Genomic DNA, 25,647 nt, shown 5'->3' with positions numbered 1-25,647 from the left:
AGGTTTCACAACCCAAAGCAAGGCTGGGAAAGGTCAGAGGACCTGCTTAGTGTGTAAAACACTTACTTGCAGCATTGTGGGTGCTGTGGTTTAAATGCTATTGGCTTGTGAACAGCATCCCCCTATCCTAGTGCACAGTGCCACATTCAATAAAACCATGAGAAAAAGAGATTCACAACCCAAAGCTCTGCCAGTCTTCTGTGTAAACAATCATGGACATCATGATTTGAACATCATGGGTGCTGTTTTTAAAAAGCTGTTGAGTAAAGAATAGGAATTTTCCTGCAGAATGAAAACAGGAAATAAAGAAAGGGTTTCAGAAATAAAACAAAGCTTTATTCCCGTGCTGGGTAATTGGAAACTGCTGTTCTGCTTCCTATGGTCATATATGGGTTTTTCGCATGAAACTCTATTGAGCAGTATTTCTGCGTTGTGAACGTATGTATGTATACAGCGGTCCCCCAGTGTTCCAGATGGTGCGTACTGTAATTGCGCATCAATCAAAACCCCGACTGTCAGAAAAGGATAATTAGCTCACTGATATGTTTATGGAGGGGTTGTGAAAATTTTCAAAGTCGTGGTCTTTAAAATGCATTTGGTTTGAAGGCATTCTGTGTTATATGATATGTGATATGGCACAAGAATATTCGTGCGTGGGATAAAAAGACAAACTGAAGGCTGTGAGAACATTCACAATGTACTTTATACACAGAGCAATTGTATATACAAAGCCATTGTTTCATAAATCAAAATCGTTTTCGAACTTCAAGCTTACTTTACCCCGGTCAAAGTGATGAAGACACAGACATTTAATGAAAACGAATTTGATTCACTCAAGGCTCTGCTCTTTTGTTGTGATGTCATTTTAATTAATGTTAGCTGTGATTAGGTGTCGTTTTTGTCTCTTTTAACTTAAGAGTTAAAGAGTTTAAGAGTCTACTCCTTTCTTCCTGGTATAGAAATAACATGTTCCATGTTTACAACCACCACTATAAATTATTTGTTCAGCTCTAACACCTGTCTGCGTTGACAAGGCATCTCAAAATGACATATTAAATAAGAACACGATCCTTCTGGTTACCATTCCTGTGGTTGGAGCGTTGTTTCACCCTTTTTCGTTCTTCTACAATACTTACAGACAGGGCTTTATCACTGGAGTTGTACAGAAGAAGTGTGCATCGGTCCATGAAAATCATCAGTACTGCTGTTGTTCTATGCGTAGTTTAACCGAGAGCACTTAAAAGATGCAAAAAGCTTTCAAAGAAAACAGAATTGAAAGACAGTAGAGTAAGGAGGTAAAAAAGTACTCCCCCATCGAGGAATTAACCACCGTCGCCCGTGTGACTGGATATAAAAATAACTGATTTGTTTTTGCCCAGTCTCTGGAAGCTTCAATGCGATTATTTTTCCTTCCTTATTTCTTCATTCCCATGAATTTACAGGCATTGTCCGTAAGCACACACGACTGGGGATGTAGCTCAGTGGTAGAGTGCATGCTTCGCATGTATGAGGTCCCGGGTTCAATCCCTGGCATCTCCACGTGCTTTATATTATTGTGCTCACATCGCAATCTTCTGTTGAATGAGAACTCTTTGTCGGTGTTCATAGAGAGCCAGGTTTACACAATTAAGTTCAGTCACACACAAAGTGCTACAGTGTTGCTCTGCTGTTTTAGATGTACCTCCAAAGCATTTAGTTCTGTTAACTACAACAAATGATTTGAACAAATTTAACGTCATATTCAGGAAATCCAGAGAACGTCTCCACACTTGTCGTGGCTGTTGCAGAAAACACCTGTTGAATCTCACCCGGGATTTCCTGAGAAATCATTCAGCGAGCGAGTCCTCCCTCTGGACTCCCCACTGAGCTGAAAGCTGCACAAACTCCTCACTGCGTGCCTGTACTGTTACAGGTGCTCTCGTGTAGGTGTGGAGCACAGCCATAAGGACACTTTGAACTTTTTCCGTATGTGAAGGAAAAGGCAAAAGAGCATGAATAGTATTAATCGTTTAAAATATCCATGGTACAACTCGAGAAAGTACTGAAGGACTAAACAACGACTTTTGATGATTACAAAAGATTCAAGAAACACAACCATCCACACACGGGCTTGGATCCTGAACGCTTAAGTTAAGACAAAGCGAAGGATACGAACTGTAAACTCTCTTCACGTCTTACCGTTTGTGAAATAAAAAAAATTCTTACTTTCTTAATAATTTCTTACTGCTGATAGACGATTTTTTGCATTTTAACAAGATCACAATTACAAACATTTTGGGTTAAACTGTTATTCACACACTCTAACGAAGATAAACGTTAGTGTCTTCCGGTGTGTGAGCCCATTTCTAATAAGAATAAAAAATTATATAAAATATATTAAAGTTATATAAATTGAATTGTTCTACTTTTTATACTTACATAGTCTTATTAATATTTCAGTTAAATATTTTCTTCTGTAGTAATACTAGTCTCGATTTACAATTTTTGGACATTGTGCATCTTAAATAATTTTGTTATTAGTTTCGGTTTTGGAAAATCGCGCCCAGAAGCTACCAAAACTGATAATGTTCACAAGATGTGTAATGCAATAGCAGCCTTCTGGGTGAAAAACAAAAAGTATTTCTTGGTATGAATCCTAGCTCATTTATAGGCGGCATTCTAGGACTTCTCGCTTCAGAAATCCTGTCAACGCATCGTACGTTTCTACTCCATCAATATCAGCAGTGTTATCACTACCAAACGCTAAGAATAGATCCTGGCAATACTTCATGAGTATCTTCTTTGGAAAATTGTTTATTTTATTTTTTAAAAATATTTTCAATACCATCCAAAAAGTCGAAAGTTTCAATTGCATGCAACTGATGAGATCTCTCTTCGATGGAAGTTATAAGTACATCCAAAACACGTTTCTTGTGGATCCAGAAGAGGATCATTATGAGGCTCAAAACATGCCTGTCTCTTCTTTTTTTGAGGACGAATTGATTATTGAGGTGTAATCATTGGTTCAAAACCCAAATCATCTGCTATTGCTGTTGTTTCTTTGATAGTTTCTTCAAATCCTTCAATTGATCTTCGATATCGAGGGATAATATCATACAAGTTGTGGTTTTCTTTTAATCACCAATTTTATTAAAATTTCACCTTCTTTTACAGATGTCTTGCATGTATCACAAGATATAACAGTCCCCTTGCGTCCTCAGGTAAAATGTTTTAAAAAGTACAACAAAAGTACAATATACTAAACAGCATTTATGGTTACATGTATATTAAAATGAAGGTACATATACCGAGATATTAAAATACAATTGTACAGTCCAAACCTAATAATGCTTGTGAAGTTCTCCACCAAATCTGCACTGTAATTTTGAAGTATGATAGCTGAGAATGCAAGGTGAGTATGAAATTCAAATTAATTTCTTGGAAGCTGCTGATGTTGGTCGTTATTGAGCATTCCAGATCATATTCACTTAAGTACTAAATTGATTACTTCTTGTAGCTTGAAACGTGCACAATATTTGCATTTCTTGCAAATATCAAGATGTTTTAGGTGTTACTGAGAACAATAATCGAGTTTGAGCAGATATTATGCTTACATGGGAATCACAAGACGTGCTCCTCTAGGTGGGCTTGAACTACCAATCTTCCGTTTAAACCAATGTTTTGCCAAGTAATTTGAAGACCTAGATAAAGAAACGTGGTGCAGAATGAAGAAGCACGGACAGGGTTTGAACCCTCATAGCCCAGATGTTCACCTACTATACGATGTTAATGGAGGCATACATGGGATAGTTACTCCTGCTCCCAAACCAATATGCTGCAGTGATATATGATAATGGTTCTGTCACTGCTTGTGAGCCATGTGTTTCAGCTGTCAGCCTACTATACCATGTTCAACCAACGCTAGTAATATCACTGTTGTAATGTAGGAGCAAGAGAGGTGCAGTCGGTAGAGCTGGTTACCCTTAAGTTCAGAATTGTGGATTCAAGGGTCATTTGTGTCCTTTCTGATCCCTCTAATCTTTTAGTAGGACAGTGCAAGCAGGACGTGATAGCGTACAGTGACAACCCAATGTCTTATGTGCTTTGTGTAATTCGGCTTTCTTACCACTTTGGGGCTCGATTCAGATATCGTTGTTAAAGCAAGGGGCGAGCAAAGGCTTTCCTAAATCAAGGTTGGTCTGCTCACAAGTAAATATAAACACTTGAGCGTTTACTGTTTGAAGACCGCACTTTGTCAAAAATACTGCGGTTTCTTAATTTCACATAATGGTATTTAGATGGGGCAAAGTAGTGTAGCCCTTCTGCAACTTTGACTAGCGTTTGTTATTCGGTTTTGAGGTTTGAGGAGCGTAATGCAAATCGAGCTGGTGAATAGAAAATGAAACAGGAATCATTTCTTGGGCTAAGAAATCCAAGAAGCATGGAAACCCGTGGATTTTAACAGTACAGAACACTCACAAATAGCAGTGTTGCTGCTTTTATATTTCGGTCTTTGACTTTTGAATGCATACCTAACCGGAAATCTTTCTTCACTTACAGACAGCTCAAAAAGTTCTTAAGGCAGAAATCGTAGCCCATCTAAAAGTTCCTTTCTGCTAATCACATTTATCACAAGGAAATCACATTTTCCTGCCCATCATGTTCTTGAAAAGTGGTTTCTCTGTTTTCCTCCTATTGTCATTGTCAGCACAATAAGACAGGAACAATGCACAAAAAAATAAAAAAGTAGCTGTCAGAAGTGGGATTTAATCCTATGTTTCCATTCGGAGACCAGAACACCCAACCAAGATGAAAGACATCAGTTCTCAAGTCTGACACCTTAGACCACTCAGCCATCCTGACAAGCAATGACAAAAGCTGTGCTGAATTCACCAGTAGTTCACTAAACTGAGTTTCTTCCTTGAACAGATTTGCTTGTCTACAGAGTAAATTGCAAAGTCCAGGTGTGCAAAGCTCATGGAGACTTATTCACAAACACTTACTGCTGTAATAAATGCAAAAGGATCTTCCACAAAGTATTGGTTGGGGGGGTTCACCAGGGTGTTGTAGGTTTATTAGTTTCAATTATTTTTCCAAAATTTTTCCCTTGAATTTTGTTGGTTGCAAGGTCACATTAAGGATGGAAAGACATCTGACATGATTTATCTTGATTTCTGGGTTAACATCACAAAAACCTGCAATTTCAATAAGGGTGTGTAGACTTTTTATATCCACTGTACAGTCACGTCCTTTGTTAAGCACCATGGGGCAACCTAGTTATTGTGAAAGGCGCTATATAAAAATAAATTTAATTTAATTTAATTAATCCAGAGCATCAAGGCACTTTACAAAACATGCATAGAAAAGTAGAGTATAAATGTGTAAAACCGTAGTTTCTGAAGTAACTGCTTGGATAATCCAACCGCCACTGTTGTTACTGCTTCTGCTGCTAATACTACTACTGTTACTACTACTACCACCTGTTAGGAATCCCTGGTAGGAAGATACACGGATCCTGTGCAGACGCAGGCATGGGTGATAGATGAGGCAGGCGAACAAACCAAAACGAGAGGCAAGGTCGTAGTCAAAAGACGAAAGGCAAGTCGTAATCCAGGAAGTTCTCTGGTAGCAGACAGTCCGAGGCGAGAGGCGAGAGGCGAGGTGCAAAGTCGAAAAGGCAGAAGGGGAATCCAAAATCCAGAATAAACGTGGTACGGGGAAAAACGCCAGGTAGAGCTCTCAAGGAGTAGACTCAATACCGAGCAGTGGGAAACAGGTGAAGAGGGTATACGGATGCAGCCATTCAAAATGGGTGAGGTATTTCGCGGCATACCGCGACACGCCCACCGGGGTATCACGCGGTATCACGTGTGTCACGTGACTAACTATCCGGCGTCGCCTTGTAAAACCGCCAGGGGGAGCTTAACCTCTCATGTACAGCATTCGAGCCTTTAATTTTGAACTGTGTATTACAGCATGTTAATCATCAGTCATTCAAATGTTGGTATATTTTATGAAAGCAAGATTGCTCAGTTGGACAAAAGTACACAACCTACCTTTATCAGAAATATTTATGCATCAAAGCCTTTACTGAAGATATTACTAATAGTATTAATAATGGATGACTTTGGACAAGCTGTATACTCAAAGTATAATTTCTTTAGCACATTTGTACAAGCACTTGGAATCTGTCCAAGCCATACTTTGTCAGGCATTTTGTTTTACTTCAACGGGCATAAAAACTTCCTTACTTTTAACAGGGCGTTTCATAATTTCTAACTACGAAAATGATTTAAAATGCGACACCTATCATGAAAAGAAAAAAATACACACCAGTATTCCATTTCTCCCTAAACATTGTAAGCTTCGAAGTCTTTAACTAACGTGATACCGGAGTCAACAAGCATACTTTTAGAATTTGATTAAAAGGGAATATAATATGGAATCGCGTATCTCAAGAATTTAATAACGGTATGATTATATCCGTGTACTGCGGCAGGGCTGTGTAGGGCTGTTTCGCCTGCCTGCTTACGTGAGCTGTCTTGTAGCCTACTGGTCTAGGTGCGTGACTGCCAACTGACAGGTTGTGTGTTCGAATCCAGCTGGTGCTGGACCTCTCAGTTTTATTTATTTATTTTTTAATCGCGTAACATAAACATATTACCGTATGCAAACTGTACTGTATACAATATGTATATGTATATTTAATGTCTTAACTGTGCCCGTTTAAGTATTGAATATTCATATCTAATTTTACCACTGAAGGGAAATCTTAACATAAACATACAGTATATGGCTGGTCTCGGTACTTTAAAGAAAAAAATACACACCAGTATTCCATTTCTCCCTAAACATTGTAAGCTTCGAATGAAACCACTAAATAAAGACATAAATATAGAAATCTTAAGATTTGTTTTATTTAATGTTGGTAGCAGGATGAACTGTCAGAGTGTATATTTTGTCGCAAAGTTGCTACAAGATGTTAACAGTGAAAAAGGTATTTAGAAATGAGTTATTTCAAGATGAAAAAGAAAACATACACGAAACATGGTTTCATTACGACCAGAATCGGTCTTGAAATATTTTTAACTTGATTTACAGTATTTGAGAGGTATGTCTTAACACCGATACTACAGTGCTTAAGTACTGCTCACGTATATGTTTCTAGGTTTATATTATGCATTTCATACGGTCAAATTACTTTTGAGCAACTAATAAGAAGCGCGAAACGGTATGCGTTTTAGTTTCGTTTTGTGCTGGAACCCGTGGATTGATTAGAGATATCAAGTACATACAAGTCATTTTTTAAATGTTGTAGTTCGTCTTGAAAAAATGTTACGAGTACATCATCTATCAACAATTACACAGGTTCTGTTTCCATATTGCGGATTTTGGTTAGGTACAGTATTATCAAATCCAGTGGCGCTGTGTGTTACTTTACTGAGTCCCATGTCACATGGTCTGTGATTGAAACCTGTAAAACCGGTTTAATTCGTCACAGCCAGCACTCTTCAGGTGTGAGGGTCTTCTGCTCAGAATGAAACGCTAAAATGTTTGTGTATATTCTAATGGTAGTGGGGGCAGGGTGTGTGGGAACAGGTTTGGTTGAAATTGCATTGGAGATCTATGTTCTTCACACCTGAAACATTTTCTCTGAAAGGATTTTCTTCGCAGTTTAACCGATCTTGTTACAGCATGTTACAGTTTACTATTATTAACCATATTAATTTTAAGTGCTTAATGTAAAATCTTGTAAAAATATATTTTCATTGTTCAAATATACATTAATATACATTAAGTCTGACTATCATATAATAAGTTAAATACAAAACTAAAGAAAAAATAGGGTTAAATATAATTCAAAATATTTTGCTAACAATGTTAACTGTTTATGAATAATAAAATGTATTAACTAAGGAGTAGGATGGCACAGTTGTTAGTATGTTTTTTGTTTTGTTTCTTTTTCATAAATACAACAGTAGTACCTGATGTCTCAGTGGCTTTCAAAATTAAATTATGCATGCAAACCTGTGAACTAGAAAGATAACTAAGATTTTAATACTAATTAAATGACCCCGGGCACTTTCCACCCCCTCTACATTCTCAGAGTAGAACAGACTAACCTTCTAATGAAAGACGGTCCACCCCCTACGGACAGGAAAAGTGCCCACAGGCACTTAAACTTAATATGGTCAGTAACAGTAAACAGTAACATGGTAAGAAGGAGCACGTACAAACGTTTTCGAAATAACCACATGTAAGACTCTGATGCTTAAAATGTTTAGGGAGAAAGTGGAATACTGGTGTGTATTTTTTCTTTAAACTACCAATACCAGCCATAAACAGTCTGTAACGTAGGGATTTCTATATGTCTTTATTTAGTGTTTACATTAGTGACAAAGGCTAAACTTTTAGCTTCAGTAACGTGTACATATCTCCCCTTTTTATAAAACGACTTGGTTGAAAACTGTTCCAGAGCCACTGTTGTTTCATCAGTGAAAAGTACATCATGAAATGCCTCTCCCTGTTCAATTCACTGGAAAAAAAAAAAGGAGCATAAAGCTTCTGATGGTCATAAACGATATTCATTTAGGAGCAGCATCAGAGGTATGTTTTTAACTGCACTGCATTGGAGAGAATACCATAGTGTGTTTTTTTTTTACTCCCTGGCGGAAACTGGCTTCCAGAAGAATCAGTATGGCTCAGAGATTAAATAAAACTTCACAGACATTAACGAAGAGCATAACGCGTGTACTGTATACACTGCAAGTACAACCCAACTCTCTGCAGGAGTGCTGGCTGTGACGAATTGAACCGGTTTCACGGGTATTTTCAAAGTAGGAGGTGAGATTTCCAGCGAAAGACACCCCCCCCCCCTCAAAAACCCAGTAAATACAGTACTTACTAGTTAAAGGCTAGGCTCCCGACTACGGCGAAAGGAACCCTTCTTTCATTAGAAGACAATGAACATATTTTAGCCCTGAATGAATTAATAGCGAACATGGTTTACATAAAAGACATTTTTCCAAGAAAGTTTAGCCTTTGTCACTAATGAAACCACTAAATAAAGACATAAATATAAAAATCTTAAGATTTTTAAAATACATGACTTTGCTAAAATTTATTTGAAAATAAAAACAATTACAACCGCCAGGGGAGAGAGAGAACAGGGGAGGGATGTTTTGCATAAGGGGCGGGGCTATGGAAATTAGGTCTGTTTGGGAATGTGTAGTTACATGTTCTGGCTGTTTGTGAATTATCGTTGTTGAGTATGGAGTGTTGAGGTATTGATTTTGTGTAATGCTTTATGTTGAAAATTGAGGTGGATTTTGTTTATGATAAACAGGATAAACTGGGATGGGAGGAAGGTTTGGTTTTGCATAAGGGGCGGGATTATGATAATTGGAGGACTTTGCGAGAGTAAAATGGTTTGATTATTTGATTTTGTATTGTGGTTGTTATCTATGTTTTTGGTTGGTATTATGTTTATATGGTTGTTTTTGTTGGTTGGTTGTTATTATGGTTATTAATAATACGATCTATAGTTGAAATCTGAGCCTAAATAAAAAGAAAAAGCTAGTGATTAGGTTTATGAGCAATCTAATTACTTATTCGTTTAAAAAGCTATATAAAATAAAGTTTATTATTAATTTGCTGGACAGAGCGGTGAACATTATTATGCATAAGACAAAGATAACGATCCTGATCAGTTTAGAAATCTGTGTACGCTGTAAGGTTTTTACTTCTTAAACTTTTAAAATACACGTTTTGAATAGAAAGAAATCCTCTTCCTGGTACAGTATGTATAGCAAACCAGCACGTCTTTTTTCTCCAATCAGAGGGGTGTCAGATGGTGTCAGCCAATCACCATTCTGCGTTGGGTAGCAACGGGTGACTGTTCTCAGGCGGAAGATGTAAACAGCTTAATGTTCGTGTTAAATAATTTTTTTTAAATTAAAATTCATTCTATACAGCAATCGCATATTTGGGTACCGTTTCATAAAACTTTCATGCTTAAAATGTTTAGGGAGAAATGGAAGACTGGTGTGTATTTTTTCTTTAAAGTACCAAGACCAGCTATATACTGTATGTTTATGTTCCAAAATTAATATCGTTTATGGCCTTCACACGCGTTGCAGTATGCTCCTATTCTTTTTATGCTCAGCTACTAAGATTTCCCTTCAGTGGTAAAATTAGATATGAATATTCAATACTTAAACGGGCACAGTTAAGACATTAAATATACATATACATACTGTATACAGTACAGTTTACATACATACCAAGACCAGCCATACACAGTACAGTTTACATACATACAGTAATGTTTATGTTCCTAAATTAATATCGTTTATGACCTTCAGATGCGTTATGCTCCTCTTCTTTTTATGCTCAGCTACTAAAATTTCCCTTTAGTGGTAAAATCCATATAAATATTCAAAACTAAGCGGATTAAAATGTGCACAGTAAAGACATTAAATGATTAAATCTTTGCACTACCAACCAATGCACCACGAGTGCCCCTGTCGGTCATTTTGGCCAGCCAATCACTTGCCCTGCGGTACCCTCCGGTGCCCCGCGGTGGCTTGTGGGTAGGTTACCGTACCGCGGGTTTTTACCGCGCATTTTGAATGGCTGCATCTGTAAATAGCAGTGCGCACCGCACCGTGAGTGTGCGCAGGTGGTTTAACTCGTGCGGCGGCGTTTGTTAATAATCACCCGCTGCTGGGGCTGATTAGCTCGCTTACGATTTGATCTTGACTGCCTGGTGGTCGTGACACCACCATGACTTCAGATTCTAACACTAATCCTGATACTAATACTCCTGCTACTACTACTGCTGTCATTACTAGTAATAGTGATAATAACAGGGCACTCACAGATCTGTGGATGTGGGTCTGGACTCTAGAAAGTGGTTCCATTCGCAAACAGCTCTGGACCTCAACACCTGTTGATGGGTCACTTCTGTCAGACACACCAGTGGAGCCCAAGCCCACCTAAACACACACTCACACACACCGACAGATATACACCCACACATTTACACACATTATCACACACTGACAGACACACATCCAAACACTCACACACAGACACTACACAGACTCACAGACACACACATAGACACTACGAATACTTATAGACACACATCCACACACTCACAAACACTGACAGACACCACACACTCCTCACAAACACCACACACTCACAAACACATACGCTCATAACTACAAATACACTATAAATAACACTAATACAAATAACAATTATATCGCAACAGTAACACTATCACTAAGACTTACACTATCATCATCACTAACACTGACACAAAATACTACTACACTTATAATACTAATAATAACAGTAATGCTATCAATAAAACTAACATGACTACTAGTGTAAATAATCTAACCTTATCTCTATAATTATCACTAATATTAACAGGAATACTAGCATTAAAACAATCAGTAGCACTATCATCATTAATACTCACATGAACACTAGCATTAATGTTAAAACTACCGATTGTACTCACACTAATATTAACATGAAGACAATATTAGTATTAGTTGCTATCCGTGACGTCACACCGCTCTTTGTGACGAAGGCGAGACACCTAGCAGTGCACAGTGACGTTTCGCCTGTCGCCGTGGTTACCATACATATGATTTGTAAACAGTGGAAAAATGCATTTAAGCTTTTACTTACACAAATTTATCAACTTGGAATATAGTTTTTAAGAATTTATCAACTTGGAATATAATTTATAAGCTCTAGCATACAATTCCTAAACAATCATTTGAATAATAATTCTTTAATTTTGGATTGAACATTATTAACACTAAGGCGCTATTGAAATTGATCGATACAGGCTGTATTGACTGTTTTCTAGATATTTAAAACAGGGTCAAAACGGGCAAAGAATTAGTACTCACCAATCAGTTAAGTTAATCGATTATTCTACGGTTCTTCAGTTGAATTAATTGGTTGTCGATAGATAAGTGATCAATAAGTCTCCTCCGTGCTCTCCGCGCGCCTCCCGCGGTCTCGCTCTCTGATCCCGGCGCTCTGGTTGGTGTGACGTCACAGCGCTCTTTCTGACAGAGCAGAGCGCGTCTCCGCTGGAGGAGACTCCTGTCCGGAGACCGGGGGGCTTTTCTTACAGATATAACATCTCCAAAAATAAAGGCGATTCATAACACCTGGAAATGGAGAGCGACAAAACCGAGGAATACAATTTATGAAACAAAAAAAATAGTTTACTTCACAGACTAATGCGTTGTATAGCATACTCCCGTAGAGCAGAAGAGAAAGGGCACAAGTCCCTGTAATGAGCGCTTTTAAGCGTTTTACACGAATCTCCACAGAACAGAAGCCAGGAGGATCAGACTCCTGATCCTGGAGGTTGAAGAGCATCTCCTGGTTTTATTTCCACTCGAGCTCAGTTCCTCAGCCAGTTTGATGATTTAATTAACTGTATAACTGTTATCAGACTCTGTTTAACTGTATATTTATAGGACTCTCCGTGAGAGACCTGTGGGAGACGCTGTATCCCAGGGCTGGTGTGGAATCACACACAGAAAGGTCTTCTGTGTGATCTGAGTCCCACTGCTCAGAGGTACAGACTGGTCAACTGGTCACTATTGTAGACAAGACCATCAGTCTGCTGCTGCTGATAATCATATTACACTTATAAGAGTAGCAATACTGCTGTTCATTAAATCAGTAAAAATAATAATAATAGATAAACACATATTGCTCAATTGTCAGTCAAACACTTCTGACACTAAGAGGCTGTGAGGAAGGAGAAAAGGGGGAGATGTGACCTGAGTCCAGGCTGTTCTGTGTGATATTATTCATGTAGCAGCACTGATTGTCTGAATGTCCTCTGGTTCTGAATTGTCGGGATAAAGAGAAGGATGGAGATGAGCTTCTGTCTGTTCAGGAGGGAGGAGTTTTGGTCAAGTACTGAGGGACTCAGAGCTCTGTGTGTGAGTCTGAGCTGTGAATCTGACTGAGAGGAGATACTTTTTTTATTCTGCCTCTGAGAAGTCTTTTCCTTTGCCAAGCAATGTTCCATCCCCTTCAGATACTCTGCACAGACTGTCAGAGTGATAGGAGAGGAGAGAGAGAGATGGACAGATAAGAGCACACACTGCGAGAGAGACAGAAAGGGGGAGAGAGAGGAGAAGGAGCAGGAAGACAGTGCAGGTGTTCAACCACACTGTGACCACAGGAGACAGGAGGCTTTTCTCAGCTGCTGAGGAGCTCAGTGCTCATGGCCACTCAGGCTCAGAGGCTGGCAGCAGTCAGGTCTGAGAGCTTCTCCTCATACTGACACTGGGGCTCTGAGAGTCAGCCTCCATTCTGACAGGAACAGCCCGTCCTGTTCAGACCTGAGAGACACACTGAGAGAGCTGTGTGGGGAGAGGACCTGTCACCCTGTAGAGCTCTGAACACTGGACTCTCCTGTGTCTCCCTGTGCAGCAGTAGAGCTCTGAACACTGGGCTCTCCTGTGTCTCCCTGTGCAGCACTGGAGCTCTGAACACTGGACTCTCCTGTGTCTCCCTGTGCAGCACTAGAGCTCTGGATACTGGGCTCCCTGTGTGTCTCTCTGTACAGCTCAGCTCTCAGCTGCCTCATCACACTGACACCCACAGCCTCACAGTACAGCCTGGCTTCCTGTGCTGGAAGAGCTCGGAGGAGCACAAACCACAGACTCACTGCAGGGTCTGACCTGAGGCTCCAGTACAGCTCTGCCTTAAATCACCGCTGTATTAACAATTAACAAAAAATATGAAATTTTTTTATTTCATAATTTTGTTGCTTTTTCAAATTTGAAACTGACTCCTGCTCTGTGGCTCCTGCTGCTGCAGCTATTATGGTGAAGCTGTAACACAAGAACTCTGCTATATTGAACAGGAGAGTTTAAATACAGCATAACTGCTAATACTACTACTGCTATCACAACTGCTGCTGCCACTGATACTACTGCTACTACTAATATTTTACTGCTGCTCCTACTGCTGCTCCTACTACCTATAATAATAAAGAAGAGGATGTGAGCTGTGCCCTCACACTGTTCAGACTGGTGGTGTATCAGTGTATCAGTATCAGTTCAGCTCCACTGTGCTGTTAGAGAGTCTCAGTCATGCAGTTGGCTCCACACAGAGAGACACTGGGGCCACAGCTGGAGGGGTTGGAACATCTGTGTGGACTGGAGCTGCGCAGAGACAGACTCAGGGTCTAAGGGACTCAACTGGAAGAGCTGCTGTCCACCAGGCTCAGTACAGAGGGGACAATCATTGCTGAGCTTTTCTTTCTTTTTCATTTAAATTATTGATCACAGTCACAGGACAGCCAGTTCTTATTCAGTCCACCTTGTCTCCGTATTCCTGTGCTGACCTGAGTGACCTCACTGCCACCTTGAGCACAGGCTCTCCTCACACTGCCCTTGACCATGACCAGAAGACATTAGTGTCTGGAGACACAACAACTCTGTGAGTCACTGCAGGACACCAGTCATTGGACACTGCCTGACACAGACAGCAAGACAGGACCATATTCAGGACACCAGTCACTGGAGACTGCCTGACACAGACAGCAAGACAGGACCATATTCAGGACACCAGTCACTGGACACTGCCTTACACAAACAGCAAGACAGGACCATATTCAGGACACCAGTCACTGGACAATGCCTGACACAAACAGCAAGACAGGACCATATTCAGGACACCAGTCACTGGACACTGCCTTACACAGACAGAAAGACAGGACCACGTTCTAGACACTTCCTGATACAGACAGCAAGAATTACAGGACCATATATACATAATTGATTATCTTGATACTGATTTTCAATTATAATACTTGTCTAGAACTGCAAAGATTTTTTTTTGTTTAATATCTGATCTCTTCCTGCCCCTGTAGCACCTGCGGCCCTGCTGTCTGTATCTGTATCTGTGGTTCCTCCAGTGAGACACAGAGCTGCTCCTGTCTCTCCTCTCCTCCGCGCTGCTGGGAGTGTCTTCAGGGAGAGGAAACAGTGATGTGTCTCTGATATATATGGAGAAGACTGAAAGGGCCCTGTGTGATTGGCCGTCCCGCCTGTGTGAGAGGTTCCTGCTGTCAGTCTGAAAAGGCAGTGCTGTGTGTGATTGGCGGGGCGGGGGGCTGTGCTGTTACTGGGGGTCTGGGGTGTGGAGCAGCAGCTCAGTTGCCCTGTGGGCTCAGGGGTGAAGACAGGGGTCTCAGTTGCACTCTGTCCTGATGACAATGGAGAGCTGCCTGTCCATCTTCTCTCTCGCTGTCCTGGTGCTGCACAGCTCAGCCAGTAAGTGTCCAGTCTTCTCCTGTCCAGACAGACAACAACTGGAATTAAATTAATTAAATTGTAAATCTAATTCATGTAAATGGAGCAATAAGTGGGTTGAACAATTTTTGAATTTTTATTTAACATTCAGCTTTGTGGGTATTCATCAAAAATATTATAACCGTATTTTATCTTGTTCTGTAAGTAAGGAAATATAATTAGTTGTGTCTAAATATAATTAGTTGCTTTTAATTTTTATTGGATTTTATTAAAATATTCTTAAGATTTCTAAACATTATATAATAATAATGTTATAGATGGATAGAGCAGAAGCTGGCCATTATCACCCTCTATTGATAATTTGTGAAAACATGGAGGGTATAAAATCTTTAAAAAATTATTTAACTTACTCGTTACTGTAATAATAAACTTTATATATAAGTGATAATTTGAGTGATATGCTGTGACGTGAAAAAGTCTTCATTTACTCGAAAACAAAAAAAGTGTGAGCAATAAAACATGTTTCTAGAATAATATCATATTATACAGGATGATTCAGAAATACCCTGGGTTGTTTATTGTTTTATTGTGTTCAATTCTGACTCCTCTGTATTTTCTTATTACAGACTGGTGCATTAATAGAGATACACGTGTTTTTAAATAGTGAATTATTATTGAGACTGATATTAAATTATTACAGACTGATGTATTAAAAGATATACAGTAAATGTGTTATTACCACCTAAAGTGTTTATGCTAGAGAATTAAGACTGGAGTTTTAATGCTGCCATTATATCTTTGGTGTATTCAGAAAGTCCAGGTTTCTATCGTTAAGCTGTGTGATGTTCAGTTGCTGTGAAAACAAGTAGTTCCTCTAGGTGTTATGAGAATATGTGTTCCAATATGATAGAAAGTTATGAATGTGAATTCTTCATTTTAAAGACATACAATTACATTTTGAAAATGTAAAACATTTTCAGTCATAGGGCAATTAGCTCTTGTATTTTTATAGTGTGAAAATAAAATTTGTATACTGTATGTATAACCTGGTTCATAAAGACCAGGTTTGCTTGTTTTCACATTGAAAAGCACAGGCTGATAAAAGTTACATTCATTATTGGTTTATAAGCTATAAAATGAAAAATATTAACAAAATTGTGGAAATTCTTACTATTGTAGGTGTATTATTATTAACTGGGGTCTCATCAGAAACTGAGGTGTAACATTAATAATTTAACAACTACAAGACATTGTGGCATTACAGGAAGAATTAAAAAATGGTAGTTGTGCTTTGTGTTTATACAGGATTTGTCTATTATTTAACAGCTAAATAATTTAATTTGTGATTTTAGGTTAGTTATCTAATGACAGGTTTTTTTGTGAATTGTGAAGTTTTAATAAGAATGCTTTATTGTTTTTGACTACATTCAAAATCTGAAATTATTATCAAATGCAATTATATAAGTATGAGTAATACAAATTAAATATTTAATTACATGTTATCATACAAATGCAATATTTAAAAAATAATTCGTAATCACAGGACTCAAGTTTAGATTTTTGAGCAGTTGCTCAGGACAACATCATAATAAATGTATCTGTGCCTATATGTTAAACCTGTCTGGTATTTTTGAAAAATGTTGTTCTTTAATATAATTTAATCTGATGATCATGTGTTAAGTTTAGATGTTGGCAGGTAAAGGCTAGAAAATCATTGTCAACAATTCACATACAGACAATGGGAATATACACCTCACACACATTTCAGTACAACATGTGAAGTACCTGTCAGCCTCTGACCACTGTTGTGACCACTGGTCCCACTAACACAGAAACACTGGTCCCAGGACTTGGAAGCCACAGAGTTAGTACAGCCAATGTCCAGTATAGTGACCACAGTCTCCTGGAACCCAGGACCAGCCATCTGAGGTTCTACAGTCATTACAGCCACTGCCCGCCGTAGTGACCACAGCATGCAGAAGCGCTTTTCTGTTTAATTTAAAACTCAGCTTTATGGATATTCCTTAAAATTATAATTGATTTTATTCTGGTGCTATAAATAAGGAAAAATAATAAACAATTTGCAGTATTAACAAGAATTTCACCTCTACAATTAATCATAATATTAATTCAGTTTATATGTTTTTTTAACTATTTTCTATTAATGCTGTATTCATAGTTTTATATTCAGTTATACACTATTACACACAACACAGTCTAAGGATAATGTTTTTTAAGTACTAACAAATAATTATTATTACTATTAATATTGTAGATATTTAGCAACCTTATCACAAATGTTGTACAACTTGACAATCCCTTATCTATTACCATAATAATAAAATACAAAATTTTGGTTGTAATTTGGGTCATGTGCTAGGACTAGGAATTTTCCCATTTGCAAACAAAAAGGAATACAAATGTTTTAACAATAATACAACGTCTTCAAAATATTTACCAGGGGTTGTTTATTTCATGGTGCTCAATTCTGCCCTCTCTAACAGGTATAATAACAGACTAGTGTATTAACAGAGATCAGTGTGTTTTTAAACACTGTTGTATTGATCGGACTGATATTTTATTTTACACACTGATGAATTAATATGTTTTATTAAAGTAATTAACTGATGTGTTAGAGACAGAAAGGGGGAGAGAGAGGAGAAGGAGCAGGAAGACAGTGCAGGTGTTCAACCACACTGTGACCACAGGAGACAGGAGGCTTTTCTCAGCTGCTGAGGAGCTCAGTGCTCATGGCCACTCAGGCTCAGAGGCTGGCAGCAGTCAGGTCTGAGAGCTTCTCCTCATACTGACACTGGGGCTCTGAGAGTCAGCCTCCATTCTGACAGGAACAGCCCGTCCTGTTCAGACCTGAGAGACACACTGAGAGAGCTGTGTGGGGAGAGGACCTGTCACCCTGTAGAGCTCTGAACACTGGACTCTCCTGTGTCTCCCTGTGCAGCAGTAGAGCTCTGAACACTGGGCTCTCCTGTGTCTCCCTGTGCAGCACTGGAGCTCTGAACACTGGACTCTCCTGTGTCTCCCTGTGCAGCACTAGAGCTCTGGATACTGGGCTCCCTGTGTGTCTCTCTGTACAGCTCAGCTCTCAGCTGCCTCATCACACTGACACCCACAGCCTCACAGTACAGCCTGGCTTCCTGTGCTGGAAGAGCTCGGAGGAGCACAAACCACAGACTCACTGCAGGGTCTGACCTGAGGCTCCAGTACAGCTCTGCCTTAAATCACCGCTGTATTAACAATTAACAAAAAATATGAAATTTTTTTATTTCATAATTTTGTTGCTTTTTCAAATTTGAAACTGACTCCTGCTCTGTGGCTCCTGCTGCTGCAGCTATTATGGTGAAGCTGTAACACAAGAACTCTGCTATATTGAACAGGAGAGTTTAAATACAGCATAACTGCTAATACTACTACTGCTATCACAACTGCTGCTGCCACTGATACTACTGCTACTACTAATATTTTACTGCTGCTCCTACTGCTGCTCCTACTACCTATAATAATAAAGAAGAGGATGTGAGCTGTGCCCTCACACTGTTCAGACTGGTGGTGTATCAGTGTATCAGTATCAGTTCAGCTCCACTGTGCTGTTAGAGAGTCTCAGTCATGCAGTTGGCTCCACACAGAGAGACACTGGGGCCACAGCTGGAGGGGTTGGAACATCTGTGTGGACTGGAGCTGCGCAGAGACAGACTCAGGGTCTAAGGGACTCAACTGGAAGAGCTGCTGTCCACCAGGCTCAGTACAGAGGGGACAATCATTGCTGAGCTTTTCTTTCTTTTTCATTTAAATTATTGATCACAGTCACAGGACAGCCAGTTCTTATTCAGTCCACCTTGTCTCCGTATTCCTGTGCTGACCTGAGTGACCTCACTGCCACCTTGAGCACAGGCTCTCCTCACACTGCCCTTGACCATGACCAGAAGACATTAGTGTCTGGAGACACAACAACTCTGTGAGTCACTGCAGGACACCAGTCATTGGACACTGCCTGACACAGACAGCAAGACAGGACCATATTCAGGACACCAGTCACTGGAGACTGCCTGACACAGACAGCAAGACAGGACCATATTCAGGACACCAGTCACTGGACACTGCCTTACACAAACAGCAAGACAGGACCATATTCAGGACACCAGTCACTGGACAATGCCTGACACAAACAGCAAGACAGGACCATATTCAGGACACCAGTCACTGGACACTGCCTTACACAGACAGAAAGACAGGACCACGTTCTAGACACTTCCTGATACAGACAGCAAGAATTACAGGACCATATATACATAATTGATTATCTTGATACTGATTTTCAATTATAATACTTGTCTAGAACTGCAAAGATTTTTTTTTGTTTAATATCTGATCTCTTCCTGCCCCTGTAGCACCTGCGGCCCTGCTGTCTGTATCTGTATCTGTGGTTCCTCCAGTGAGACACAGAGCTGCTCCTGTCTCTCCTCTCCTCCGCGCTGCTGGGAGTGTCTTCAGGGAGAGGAAACAGTGATGTGTCTCTGATATATATGGAGAAGACTGAAAGGGCCCTGTGTGATTGGCCGTCCCGCCTGTGTGAGAGGTTCCTGCTGTCAGTCTGAAAAGGCAGTGCTGTGTGTGATTGGCGGGGCGGGGGGCTGTGCTGTTACTGGGGGTCTGGGGTGTGGAGCAGCAGCTCAGTTGCCCTGTGGGCTCAGGGGTGAAGACAGGGGTCTCAGTTGCACTCTGTCCTGATGACAATGGAGAGCTGCCTGTCCATCTTCTCTCTCGCTGTCCTGGTGCTGCACAGCTCAGCCAGTAAGTGTCCAGTCTTCTCCTGTCCAGACAGACAACAACTGGAATTAAATTAATTAAATTGTAAATCTAATTCATGTAAATGGAGCAATAAGTGGGTTGAACAATTTTTGAATTTTTATTTAACATTCAGCTTTGTGGGTATTCATCAAAAATATTATAACCGTATTTTATCTTGTTCTGTAAGTAAGGAAATATAATTAGTTGTGTCTAAATATAATTAGTTGCTTTTAATTTTTATTGGATTTTATTAAAATATTCTTAAGATTTCTAAACATTATATAATAATAATGTTATAGATGGATAGAGCAGAAGCTGGCCATTATCACCCTCTATTGATAATTTGTGAAAACATGGAGGGTATAAAATCTTTAAAAAATTATTTAACTTACTCGTTACTGTAATAATAAACTTTATATATAAGTGATAATTTGAGTGATATGCTGTGACGTGAAAAAGTCTTCATTTACTCGAAAACAAAAAAAGTGTGAGCAATAAAACATGTTTCTAGAATAATATCATATTATACAGGATGATTCAGAAATACCCTGGGTTGTTTATTGTTTTATTGTGTTCAATTCTGACTCCTCTGTATTTTCTTATTACAGACTGGTGCATTAATAGAGATACACGTGTTTTTAAATAGTGAATTATTATTGAGACTGATATTAAATTATTACAGACTGATGTATTAAAAGATATACAGTAAATGTGTTATTACCACCTAAAGTGTTTATGCTAGAGAATTAAGACTGGAGTTTTAATGCTGCCATTATATCTTTGGTGTATTCAGAAAGTCCAGGTTTCTATCGTTAAGCTGTGTGATGTTCAGTTGCTGTGAAAACAAGTAGTTCCTCTAGGTGTTATGAGAATATGTGTTCCAATATGATAGAAAGTTATGAATGTGAATTCTTCATTTTAAAGACATACAATTACATTTTGAAAATGTAAAACATTTTCAGTCATAGGGCAATTAGCTCTTGTATTTTTATAGTGTGAAAATAAAATTTGTATACTGTATGTATAACCTGGTTCATAAAGACCAGGTTTGCTTGTTTTCACATTGAAAAGCACAGGCTGATAAAAGTTACATTCATTATTGGTTTATAAGCTATAAAATGAAAAATATTAACAAAATTGTGGAAATTCTTACTATTGTAGGTGTATTATTATTAACTGGGGTCTCATCAGAAACTGAGGTGTAACATTAATAATTTAACAACTACAAGACATTGTGGCATTACAGGAAGAATTAAAAAATGGTAGTTGTGCTTTGTGTTTATACAGGATTTGTCTATTATTTAACAGCTAAATAATTTAATTTGTGATTTTAGGTTAGTTATCTAATGACAGGTTTTTTTGTGAATTGTGAAGTTTTAATAAGAATGCTTTATTGTTTTTGACTACATTCAAAATCTGAAATTATTATCAAATGCAATTATATAAGTATGAGTAATACAAATTAAATATTTAATTACATGTTATCATACAAATGCAATATTTAAAAAATAATTCGTAATCACAGGACTCAAGTTTAGATTTTTGAGCAGTTGCTCAGGACAACATCATAATAAATGTATCTGTGCCTATATGTTAAACCTGTCTGGTATTTTTGAAAAATGTTGTTCTTTAATATAATTTAATCTGATGATCATGTGTTAAGTTTAGATGTTGGCAGGTAAAGGCTAGAAAATCATTGTCAACAATTCACATACAGACAATGGGAATATACACCTCACACACATTTCAGTACAACATGTGAAGTACCTGTCAGCCTCTGACCACTGTTGTGACCACTGGTCCCACTAACACAGAAACACTGGTCCCAGGACTTGGAAGCCACAGAGTTAGTACAGCCAATGTCCAGTATAGTGACCACAGTCTCCTGGAACCCAGGACCAGCCATCTGAGGTTCTACAGTCATTACAGCCACTGCCCGCCGTAGTGACCACAGCATGCAGAAGCGCTTTTCTGTTTAATTTAAAACTCAGCTTTATGGATATTCCTTAAAATTATAATTGATTTTATTCTGGTGCTATAAATAAGGAAAAATAATAAACAATTTGCAGTATTAACAAGAATTTCACCTCTACAATTAATCATAATATTAATTCAGTTTATATGTTTTTTTAACTATTTTCTATTAATGCTGTATTCATAGTTTTATATTCAGTTATACACTATTACACACAACACAGTCTAAGGATAATGTTTTTTAAGTACTAACAAATAATTATTATTACTATTAATATTGTAGATATTTAGCAACCTTATCACAAATGTTGTACAACTTGACAATCCCTTATCTATTACCATAATAATAAAATACAAAATTTTGGTTGTAATTTGGGTCATGTGCTAGGACTAGGAATTTTCCCATTTGCAAACAAAAAGGAATACAAATGTTTTAACAATAATACAACGTCTTCAAAATATTTACCAGGGGTTGTTTATTTCATGGTGCTCAATTCTGCCCTCTCTAACAGGTATAATAACAGACTAGTGTATTAACAGAGATCAGTGTGTTTTTAAACACTGTTGTATTGATCGGACTGATATTTTATTTTACACACTGATGAATTAATATGTTTTATTAAAGTAATTAACTGATGTGTTATTAAACACAGTATTTTAGACTAATATTTTAACTGAGATAAGTGTGTTATTAAATACTAGAGTATTATTGAGACTCCAGTATTATTACTATTGATACATTTTATATTTACTGTATTATTCAAGTAACATTAATAATAATAACATTATAACATTATGGAAATGTTATTAAAAATAGAGTATTTTGAGAGAAGGTGACAATTTTAGTGCAAAGAACTATTACAGACAGGTGATCAGAGATAAAAGGATATTTAAGGCACGTTTCCGATTAACAAATAATATTAGTAACTATTGCAGGTGAATGTGCTAATACAAATAGGAGTACTGAAGGTAAATGTATTAGAATATTTTGGATCCATGGTTATTTTTGAGAATGATTACAGTAGTTTTAGATACTATGGTAATTATATTACAGAAGGATCTAACATTGTAACATGATTGAGGACAAGACATATAGTTGTGTTTATTTGTTATAACAGTCACATTCAGGTGGTAGGTATTTGTATTGCAGTGTGTTGTAGTTTTCTGACCTGAATCCATACTGGGTGCTTTTAGACAACAGTGTCCAGTTTCAGTAACAACACAGGAGTCCTGAGGCAAATCTTGTAGTTTATTCAACTTTAAACAAAAGTTTGGGATCTGTTCAGACTGGAGTCTATTATGTTGGAAGAAATGCGTATTTGACCCGGAAGTCCTTCATTTTGAAAAGATAAAGGTTTAATTCTTGTTCCATGTTTATTCTGCATTTGTCTGATACTTCACAGCTAAATGAATTGTTGTTTGTAAGTCTTAGATAACTAATGATAGGGATCATTTTTCTTACATCATGGAATTTTAAAAAAGAATGATTAATAAAAATAACCTGTGCACTGTGCTTTTAGAATATATTATTAAATGCAACTATAATTCAATCTGTGAATTATGGATTAAGATCTTGAGAGGTAAAAGCTAAAACACATTGTTCACATATATATCATGTTATCATAGTAAAAATCATATATGAATAAAAAGTAGTATTACAATGAATTGTAGTATATGATAGAAAAAAAATATTTCACACTCCAAACTGAAGGTGATTGAATATTTAATCAAAAAGAACAAATCTAGTTTATGTAAATGTGCCCTGGAAAAATAAGTATACACACTTCACGTACAGTCTGGGCTGGGACTGACTTGCGTCAGCAGCAACATTCCCTCGAGCGCTTACCCTGTCATTCAGACTGGGTCAGGACGTCTTTCAATTAAACCTTCAGTCTTTCATTCAGGCTCCCAGTCACACTAATCACCTCTTTATTTGAAACTGTTCAGAACACCGAATCTCCATCATTAGAGCCAAACCTTGTGAACCTAGCGATCGCATTCCTCTCATAGTCAAGTTTATCACTCGGTTATTTTAATTTCTCACTACTCCTGCTCTTCAATCCTGAAATATTTTCTCTGTTTTAATTCTTTCCTTTTCCTCGCTGACTCTCCAGCCTTTCTTTTGTTTATTTCAGCTGGGAGACGGGTGTCCCTCTTTATTGTTTCTTTCTGCTCACCTTTTTCATTCAGCCCAGCAGCCTGCATTCGATCTGTTACTCCCTGATCATTCAAACTCTGAAAGAGCTCAAAGTCCCGCGCCTGGGTTTCAATTATATCTCCTGCTGCAGATTTTCCATCTTTCTGCAGCATTACACTTCACATATTTCAGCACAAGTTGTGAAGCATCCATCTATTAAGAAAATATTTTTATTGATTCTGTTTTGGATTTTATAACTTATTTTCAAAGTAGACCATTAAAAAGACTTATCAGTGTTTAAATCAGTGTCTGATACAGACGTGTGGTCAGTGTGCACTGCTAAGTACATGTGGGGCCTGAGACCCAGATACACCAGATACACCAAACCTGATTTCAGTCATTCAGCCTTCTGACACCACAGCCACTGTCCACTGTACTGACCATAGCTTCCAGAAACCCAGAACACCGTCAGTACAGTCAATGTCCACTATACTGACCACAGCTCCCAGAAACACAGGAACATCGTCATTACAGTCACTGTTCACTGTACTAAACACAGCTTCTAGAAACACAGGAGCACAGTCATTACAGCTACTGACCACTATACTGACCACAGCTTCCAGAAACACAGGAACACACTCATTACACCCACTGTCCACTGTACTGACCACAGCTTCTAGAAACACAGCAACACAGTCATTGCAACCACTGACCACTTTACTGACCACAGCTTCTAGAAATTCAGGAAGACCGTTATTACAGCCACTGACCACTGTACTGACCACAGCTCCCAGAAACACAGGAACATCGTCATTACAACCACTGTCCACTCTGACCACAGCTTCTAGAAACACAGGAACACAGTCATTACAGCAACTGACCAATATACTGACCACAGCTTCTAGAAACTGAAGAACATAGTCTTTACAGCCACTGTCCACTATACTGACCACAGCTTCCTCAAACACAGGAAGACCATCATTACAGCCAACTGACCACTTCCAGAAACACAGGAGCACAATCATTTCAGCCACTGTACTGACCACAGCTTCCAGAAACACAGGAATTCAGTCATTACAGCCACAGTCCACTCTACTGACCACAACTCCCAGAAACACAGGAACACACTCATTACAGCCACTGTCCACTGTCCTGACCACATTTTCCAGAAACACAGAAACACCGTAATTACAGCTACTGACCACTATACTGACCACAGCTTCCAGAAACACAGGAACTGTCACGCCCTTTACAGCCAGAGGGCGCTCCTTCTCTGTCCTGTCCCTAGTTTCCGGTCTGCTGTCCTTCCTGTCCCTCTCTTTCCCTTGGGCTATATATTGCACGGGTCTTGCACTCTGTCCTCGCTCAGCATTGACATTCGGATGTCCTGAGACCGGCCTAGCACCAGGGCGCCCCACGTCCGCTCCCTGAGGG

General features: G+C 38.6%; 1 non-coding gene across 1 annotated transcript; it reads left to right on the top strand.

Annotated features, from left to right (window-relative positions):
• Positions 1-1,467: 1,467 nt before the first annotated feature.
• trnaa-cgc (transfer RNA alanine (anticodon CGC)) lies at positions 1,468-1,539 on the top strand. Its single transcript has one exon. It is a non-coding gene; the product is annotated as a tRNA-Ala (tRNA).
• The last annotated feature ends 24,108 nt before the right edge of the window (positions 1,540-25,647 follow it).

Source organism: Lepisosteus platostomus, chromosome 5, assembly GCF_059453375.1.
Source record: "Lepisosteus platostomus isolate fLepPlt1 chromosome 5, fLepPlt1.hap1, whole genome shotgun sequence".
NCBI lineage: Eukaryota > Metazoa > Chordata > Actinopteri > Semionotiformes > Lepisosteidae > Lepisosteus > Lepisosteus platostomus.
This window is presented reverse-complemented; position numbering and strand designations above follow the sequence as displayed.